The sequence below is a fragment of the Coptis chinensis genome, chromosome 2 (genome assembly GCF_015680905.1).
Source record: "Coptis chinensis isolate HL-2020 chromosome 2, ASM1568090v1, whole genome shotgun sequence".
Taxonomy (NCBI): domain Eukaryota; kingdom Viridiplantae; phylum Streptophyta; class Magnoliopsida; order Ranunculales; family Ranunculaceae; genus Coptis; species Coptis chinensis.
Genome location: NC_141457.1, coordinates 40371384 through 40379925, shown reverse-complemented (window position 1 = coordinate 40379925; position 8542 = coordinate 40371384). Strand labels below are relative to the sequence as shown.

General features: G+C 35.9%; 1 long non-coding RNA gene across 6 annotated transcripts; it reads left to right on the top strand.

The window, feature by feature from the left end:
- The first annotated feature begins 2124 nt into the window (after positions 1 to 2124).
- On the top strand, positions 2125 to 7032 carry LOC147516026 (uncharacterized). 6 transcript variants are annotated; one of them, XR_015210874.1, is made up of 6 exons: positions 2131 to 2482; positions 3064 to 3300; positions 3830 to 3928; positions 4022 to 4148; positions 4903 to 5034; positions 6741 to 7032. It is a non-coding gene; the product is annotated as an uncharacterized LOC147516026 (long non-coding RNA). The 6 variants fall into 6 exon arrangements; XR_015210872.1 differs by having other exon boundaries at positions 2132 to 2482; positions 3804 to 3928; XR_015210875.1 differs by having other exon boundaries at positions 2125 to 2482; positions 3064 to 3928; positions 4027 to 4148.
- The last annotated feature ends 1510 nt before the right edge of the window (positions 7033 to 8542 follow it).

Genomic DNA, 8542 nt, shown 5'->3' with positions numbered 1-8542 from the left:
TTTTGGTAATTCTGGTTAAAGTTGGATGGAACCATTGCTCTATTCTGATTGTTGTAGGTACCATGTCCTTGTCTGAACTGATTGAATGTATTTTGTGGTTTAACATGATTTGTGAACCCTGGAGGTGGTTGGTTTTGTGGATTAGTATTCTATTGGAAATTTGGGTGTTGCCTCTATGGTGCATTTGGTATATTGAAAGCACATACTTCTTTTGGTTGAAGTGATGTTATGTTGTTGAGCAAGGAACAATGGGTAGATACGTGATTTAGATTGAAATAGAAAGTGCATGGTGCTATATCGATGTTCATGACTGGTTTGGGAGTATGGTCTTTTTGTTTGGTTGCAAGGGCATTTATCTTTCTTGTGAGGGTTTCGATTAGTGTTTTCATCTCTGGATTGGATTTTACCTCAAATATACCATTGACTTTGGAAGTACTGGGTTGGGATGTTCTGGAATTGTTTGTCTCCCCAATGAGTACTATTTTCAGCTTGGTCTTCTAGAAAGGTTAGAGATTCTGTAGCACCTTTATCTAAAAAGTTTCCATTACTGATGATATCCAATGTGACTTTGTGTTCTTGGAGAAGACCTTTGAAAAAACATTGGACAAGAGTGGATTTTTTGAGTTTATGGTGAGGACATGAATGGAGTAGGTCAGAGAATCTATCCCATGCTTCAGAGAATGTCTCACGTAGACTCTGTTTGAAGAACTGTATCTTGCTTACTATTTCCTCTATTTTCTTCGGTGGAAAGTACTTCTTCATGAAGGAGAACACTACCTTTTCCCATGTATCAAACAAATCGGGCTTCTGCAATAGAAGCCATGCGTGGCTCTTGCCAGCTAGAGTGAAGGGAAATACTCTCAGTTTAACATGAACATCATAAACGCCCAGATGATTAAACGTACTGTAGACCTCATGTATTCGGCATAGGTGTTCGTATCGTAACCCGTGTTCGAAACTGTGAAATATAGGTAAGAGATTGAACATGTTAGGTAAGATGTGGAAATAGCTATTGAGCTGTGTGAGTCGTATACAAGATGGATGTCCATCTTGTAACGGTGTGTAGAAACTAGAGAGAGGCTCTTCAGCTTGAACTACTTCATCCGCCATCCTAATAATTTGAGGATGAAAAATAGGAGAAAGTCGAGAACGACGTGCTCTCCTATGTGGGCAAGTTTTAAACACACTAAGCTTTGTTTATCCTGAGCATAGTCTCATGCATGATTGCGAGACTATTTTGGAATCTACTTACATGCGCACACAAATGTGTTGGATGCTCAAAGAGCGAAATTCGTTTGTAGCCTTGATGTTTTTGAAAAGGTTGCATGCAATATCTATAGATTAGATACTATGCCCTGTTTGAATGTAACAGTAGGTGCGAAACTGGGTTTTAGGAACTACATGTGTCGAGGGAGAAGATCACTACTTCACCAGATGGTGTGCCACCAAGAATCTCACCCACGGTATTTCTGAGGGAGGGGAGTGAGGAAAGTGGTTGGTCTATTAGAATCTGGAAGTTTACTACTCTCTTTCTTCATGCTAGATGTTTGTTCTGATAGACGTGTGTGACTAAATTGGCTTTGCTTGGTTGATTTTATCTTTTTAATTTGGTCTATGTAACAAACATTTCACACAACGTACATTCTAAAGTGGGTCTTAATCCCACTTTTTGTTCTTTTATGGCTCGGGTTTAGCCTTAGCGTTAAATGTAAAGACGAGACTAAAATGTAAATCAAACAATCATCCAAGTATGCTTAGTAACACATAGTACACGACCCTTGGGGTGAAGGCGACGTGGTGGGGTTGACGAAGTGTTTGGTGTATTGTGTGTCAACCCACCATTCGAGCTTTTCTTTACGGTTACAAATTTAATCTAACTAAAACCCACTAGTCGGGTCGAAATGTGGGCAAAGCCAATAAATTAACTACAAGAAAACTGACTATTAGCCACGGACTCTCAGAATTTTTAGCCACGGACACAATCTGTTGCATGTTTTCCCACGGTTTTCCACCATAGCTTATTCATTGTTGTCTGTGGCATTAACCCGCAACCTTTACCTATGGCCATGCCACAAATTAGGCCGTAGCTGCTTTGACAATTTTAGCAGTTGGATTCATGTGTGAAAGGCTACCCACGGCTTAGTTACTTTATATACCACTGCAAGCCGTAGGAACATATCCATTGAATAATAGTTCAAAAATTGAAAAGAAAAAAACCCGAACTCACAAACAACGAATAGTTCCTTGAAGTCTTCCAGGGTTCTCATCGCCATCCTTCAACCTTTTGCAACACCAACGAAAACTTTTTTCTCTCTTTCTCCAAAGTCCAAACTAGGGTTTCCTTTTATTTACGACATTTTTTTTTATTTGGTGTTATTTTTTGGCGTTTTGGATTTACAAGATATGCTTGAAATTGAGTCATTGTGTTCTTGCTAGAAGCTTGTTTAAAGACAGAATGTTGATGCTATTAATAGCGATAGAGGTACTTTGTTGCTCATTTTCCCTATTAATTTTGATAATTTAAGTAGTAGTGTGTGAATGTTTTGAAATTTTGTGCATTAGGGCTTTAGAGTGGTAAGTGAGCGCCCAATTTCACCTTTATTACTCGGTTTTATCAAATTGGGTTTTAAAAATGTTGGCTTTGTCAATCTATCCTTCAGTTTCCTTCAGATTGTGGTAGATTTACTAAGATTTATTATTTAAAGCTTGTTATTCATTCTTATTTGGTAGAACTGAGGAGTGGGGTATTTCTTTTTAAGGAAAATTAGGGTCATTTATATATATTTTTTGTTTGAAAATAGAGTCATTTATTAGTAAATGCCTACTGCCTTTGGAAATCATGAAGCAGTTGGTTGAGCTATTCATAGGACTAATTGTGTTTCCGTCGAGTTAAGCCCACTATATATATAATTCCAGAAGCAAACTAATTTATTTGGTTGTTGTTTATGTAGTGAGCTAACTTTATAAATATGTCAAATTATATATATGTCAAATTAAGGAAAAGAAATATAAGAATACTTTGTTACCTATATTACATCATTGCTATTTGTTATGTGAACTCAGGTTAATGCTAGTGGTTACTTGAGTTCCTTGTCTGCATTAGAAAACCTATGTAGGTGGAGTGCAAAACTCTTACTGATCTACCACAAGCAATTTTTCAAAAAGAGATGTGATACTAAGGCCCTTGCTGGTGAAGTAGTTATAAGCTTCTATCATAGCATGGTCATAGCTTCTAGAACATATAGTGAAGGTTAGACAAAGGTGGCCTAATATGAATTGTCGACCTCATCCAGTGTGCAGGTTAGACATTTGAAACTTTAGTAGTTTGTTTTCATTAATTATGCATGATATTTACCTTTATTTACTGAATTACTTGTAGTTGGCAGTGAACATATATATATTTTCATAAACAATTGATTTCTCATACTTTATTTCCTTTCATCACATGTAGATCGAAGTTCTTTTTAATCAGTCATATATTCATGTTCTATTCTCATACATAAAAAAATGATGGGCCTTGCCTTTCATGCAAGGGACTGACTTGACAAATGGTACCCTTACCATTTTAATTTTCCATAGACACTTTACCCCCTCCCTTGTTAGTTTCTCAATGTAATCGATGCATAATTTGCCTAATGATACAACTGCCTTGAGAATCAAAACCTTAGTGTGGGGTTTTGTTTGTTGATTCTTAAGGTAAATAGATTTCAAATTGTGTAGTTTTGGTTTCTTCATTTTTTTTTTCATTTCTATTTCTTTGTTTGTATCTTTCTAATTTCTCTTCCGCTCTCTACATATATGAGAACTGGGATGGCATTCCATCTACTAGAAGTGGCAGCCATCCATGCTTGGATTCTGAGAAAGAACTTGTACTTTTTGCGTGGAAGCTCCCGGACCCAGGTTCCTTGAGATTGAGAGTGTGGTCCAGGTACTCTTTCATTGCATTATTATCTTGGTGTTTAAATCTCCCAGGAACTTTACTGGTTTAGGACGATAGCTTTCAACTTTGACATGTTGATAGGATAGAATTTATTGAACCTTGCATGGATGCTGGTCCCATAAGGAGCGTAAGAAACTTTTCTACTACAATGGAAATTTAGGCCCAGCTTATGAAAATGGAAGGCAAAAAGCTATGTATGTAAACTGAGGTACATTTTTTTAAATGTTATGTATTTCTTTCATACCATTTTGACACCAATGTGATGGCATTATTTTGATTATACAATTATAGCATATGAATCAGCCAGAAACTGGCAGAAGAATTTGGGTCAAGCCTTGACAAAGAAGGGAAACTTGGGAAACAACATATTGAAGATGTAATTGTGACTCCACTGTGTTCCAATAATTATTATGAGGATCTTGCCACCTCTATTTTCTGTGTTGTATTAGCTGGAGATGGTTGGAGTGGTCGCATAGAAAATATTGTCTTACATGGATGCATTCCTGTGGTCATTCATGTATTAAGTCCAATTACTAGCTTTTACCAGAATTTGGAAAAAGGTTATAGAAGTATATTGTTAGCCTGAAATTAGGATGGAAGGTGTGCAGTTCATCAGAGAACCTTTGATTTAAATCTTCTTCTATGCATGCAGTTCCATACTTGCAAGTTGTAAATTTGTATTTTTGTTTTAATTCTACACCTTTCCTCTGGATGGGATATTCTTACTATACGTATGAAAATGTGCTGAAATATGAAAGCTTTGCCGTCCAAATTTGTGAAGATGAGATTTTAAACTTCACAAAGATTCTTCGGGTAGTTGTTTCTTTCTATAGGTTCTAATGTGGTTCTAAATGAGCAAGTTATTACTTATTAAGTATAAACTAAATTATATTCCTTTCACTCTTCTTCTTTTGCAAAGTTTTAACGATACTGAAATAGAGTTCATGTTGGCAAATGTACAGTGGACTGGCAAAGGTTCTTCTATCGTGATTTTGTTTTTTTGGAGGCTGAGAGGCAGAGAAGTCTCTATGGTCTCATGGATGATTGGGCTATATAGTTTTTAAGATTAAGTGAAGATGACGTTTTCCTAAAAGGTTAGTTTATATAGCAATCCTACTCCGGTTATAATTCCTACTGAAAGACCATCACTTGTCTAGGTAAAGTTCAACTCTTATTGTCGCAAGTGGTGATTTTTTAATAAATTGTTGGGCCAAGGATTTTTGGAATCTTGTTTATTATAATGATTTTATCCTTCTTCACTACAAGAAAATGGACTTTTGCCCACGGTTACCCGGTATTTTTTGCCACGGTCATGAACCCTTGGTTATTCTCCCATGCATATTGACCATAGCTAATAGTCGTAATCTTGTACCGTAGCTTAAATACTTTTAGCCACAGTTTACATGTTACTTGAGCCGTGGGTGCCAGCCACGAGAGAAATCGTCGGGTAAGCTTGTTTTGGTTGTAGATTGACTAGATTCACATCCACACATTTTGACCGTGGGATTAGGGCCCGAAAAATTGGACGGTTTGAGTGTTAGACCATTGTTGCGTTGCTTCCCCTCCTAGTTCTTCCACTTTCTCCCTCCCCACCAACACTTACATTTTTTTCATTTTTTTTTTCTCTCTTTTTCCTTCTCTCATCTCAACAAGGTGAGCAAAGCATAAATTTTATTTCAAGCACCGATTTTTCCTTTTTAGGGTTTTATTTGAGAAAATTGGGAGAACTAATTTTTGAATTTTAATTTTCATAGGATTTACTGAACTGTAAATGGATTAAAAGCTTGAGATTTTAATTATCTGTCACCTTGTATTTTGAGTAACTAAAAAACAATAGGAATAAATTAAAGGTTTTTCTAGATTTTGATTGTGACCGAGTTTTTCTGGATTTTAAGCATATATCTTCAATTAGAAGGTTGTCTAAAGGCTTGTTGGAATCTATTAGAAAAGGCTACCTAAATTTTGCTCTCCCACCCCTCCCCCCCCCCTCCGTATGCTGGTCTACTCCTGGCCATAATTCCTACCCATATGTCATCACTTTGCTAGAAGCTCATAGCTATTTCATTGACTTGAGTGTTTAAATTTGTAGTTGATTGGTCATGGGTATTGTTTCTTTACCTGCCTTGTGGTGGTATTAATTTCTATTTCAAGTTTTGCTGCACTTTGGAGATATTCACATTTTGCATGCATTCAATTTGCAGCTTTTCTTCCATAGTTGACAAGTGCGTTTACACGTAGGTTTTAAGGGTATTGTACTGGGTGTTGTCTCTTAGAGTTCATATTCATGTCTCTTAATTTCTTTTATCGTTTATTTGTTAGAAAAAGTTGTTATTCAACTAATTAAAAGTATCTTTGGTTGCCGTTAACTAAAGTTAGGTTAACATAAACTGAGATGGGCATACATAGCACCAATAAAGAGTGTCTTTGGGTGTTTTAATGAGTTTACTAAGATGGGCATACGTGCATTATCACATTGCATCATTTCATTTATTGGCATGTGCTTTTAGGTTACTTGTTAAGCTTACATAACTAGATATGTTTGATTTTCAATTTCTATGTGGTAACTATTTGTTGTTACAACTGCCATGAGGTTCAATTCGTATAACCACTTGTTGGAGTTCTTCATGACAGTATACAAATGTATACATAAGTTGTATTTCGTGCTAGGAATTGTCTTTTGTGTTTTAGTAGCTGGTAGTTAAATTGATTTGTTTTGCGAAGTTTGGTTCTTTTTTAGGGCCCAAACCAATTATTATTATTATTATTTTGTTTTAATTGTATTTTGTTTGTTGTTTTGAAGCTAAATCTGACGATTGCCTAAGATATATGGGATTGTGGTGATGGGTAGCTTAAAGTGCTTGAAGGTTTCTAGGTTGGTTCACCTAATACAAGTATCATCAAAGGGTTAGTTTAAATTAAACTAAGGGCATTGTAAAGGTTGGATAACGAAGAAATGGATCAAACTTGAATTCCATGTATTCGTTGAACGAAATTTGTCAAATGTAGTATAAGAACGAGCAATTGTCTATATTTTGGTGTCAAACGTAACTTATGCTTTCCTTTTTTAATTGAATAACTTGTATTTTTTCTTATCAAGTTGTTGCACTTTTTGTTTTGTGTGTTGTTATGTTTATTTCATAATTGCACTTAAAATTATATCTTTTATTATTCGTACAATAAAATACTTTTGGTCAATTATTGTGGTGGTTGTGGCAGTTGTGTGGAAGGAAGGAGAAAGGTGAAACTGGTTATAAATTTCTTTTATAAAAAAACGTGTTTTGCAATGGTCCAAAGTTGTGGCTAAATATTGTATATGCCTCAGATTATGACCGTAGGTAATACTTAGCTTTTGCCATGGCAGTGACCGACGCAATGACCGTTGCTGTTGGTGGGCTTTCGCCACGGTCATGACCGTGGGCTGAGTATTGCCGACACACAAAAAGCCCACGGCCCTGTGATAGCCTATGACTATGGGAAAAAGGTTTTTGCCTCGGTTTTAGTCTGTGGGAAAAAACCTATTTTCTTGTAGTATATTACAATTGATTGCCTTCGTGGGCCTAAAACAACTTTGCCTTCGTGGGCTTAAACTATGAAAGCGGTAAACACGAAAATTAACTACGTTTAACTTAATTAACTATTCACATAATTAAACAAAATACGTAAAAGTTTGGAAAGTGTTCGTCAAAGATTGGAATTTCAACCCCTAAGTTGGGTTGCGATGTGCATGCGTGGTACTACTCTTTTATGCCACGCACATCCAACCGGTCCAAGTTGGTTGAATCTCCAACTCTTAGTAAGTAAACTTAAACCAAAAGACTAAACTTCCAAAGCTTAAACTATTTTGTATTTAACCTAATTATTTTATTTTATTTTTTGTTTTGACTTACTTATATGATATTATCTTAATCTAAACATGCATAAACAACAATTAATGAAAACTAAAACCTAAACATGCTACTAAATTAATTTTAATTTTTTTAATCTTGCTGATGTAATACTAATTCATTTAAATTAATAAAAATTGTTAATTTTTAAAATGCTTTTTAATTGAATTTTTTGATTTTGAAAATTCAAAAACTTATAAATCTATCTACTTTTTATCTACTAACAGTTGAATTAAACAGACTATGGTAAATTAAAGTGGACTTACATATGAAGATTCTGAGCCAACAGAATCTTCATCTAATGAAAACGAGGCACGGCGCGGGTTAGGTAAGGTGCGTCCGCGTGTCATTTGCGGCTGTTGGGAAATGGTTCGTGGGAGCGTGTAGTACGCGGACACGTGTTTGACATATGCGGGTGCATTTTGTTTGCGGGCGCGTGTGTGACAGGCGTGGCACGGGTTCTTTTTCTCCATTTGCGTTCTATTTTCTACAGCAAGTTTTGGTAACTCGTCTGGTGCTACTGTCGGGCTCTGTTTGCACAAAAAAGTATAGGAAACACACAAAAACGAAACATCAATAGCGAAAATTAGAAAAAAAAACTAAGAAATTGAAATGAAGATTGAGAAGAAGGGTTTAATGGTTGATGCTTTTCTCCATATTCCTCTTCCCATATGAATCCATGACGGCGGCGACATTTGAAGAAGAAGATTTGATAGTG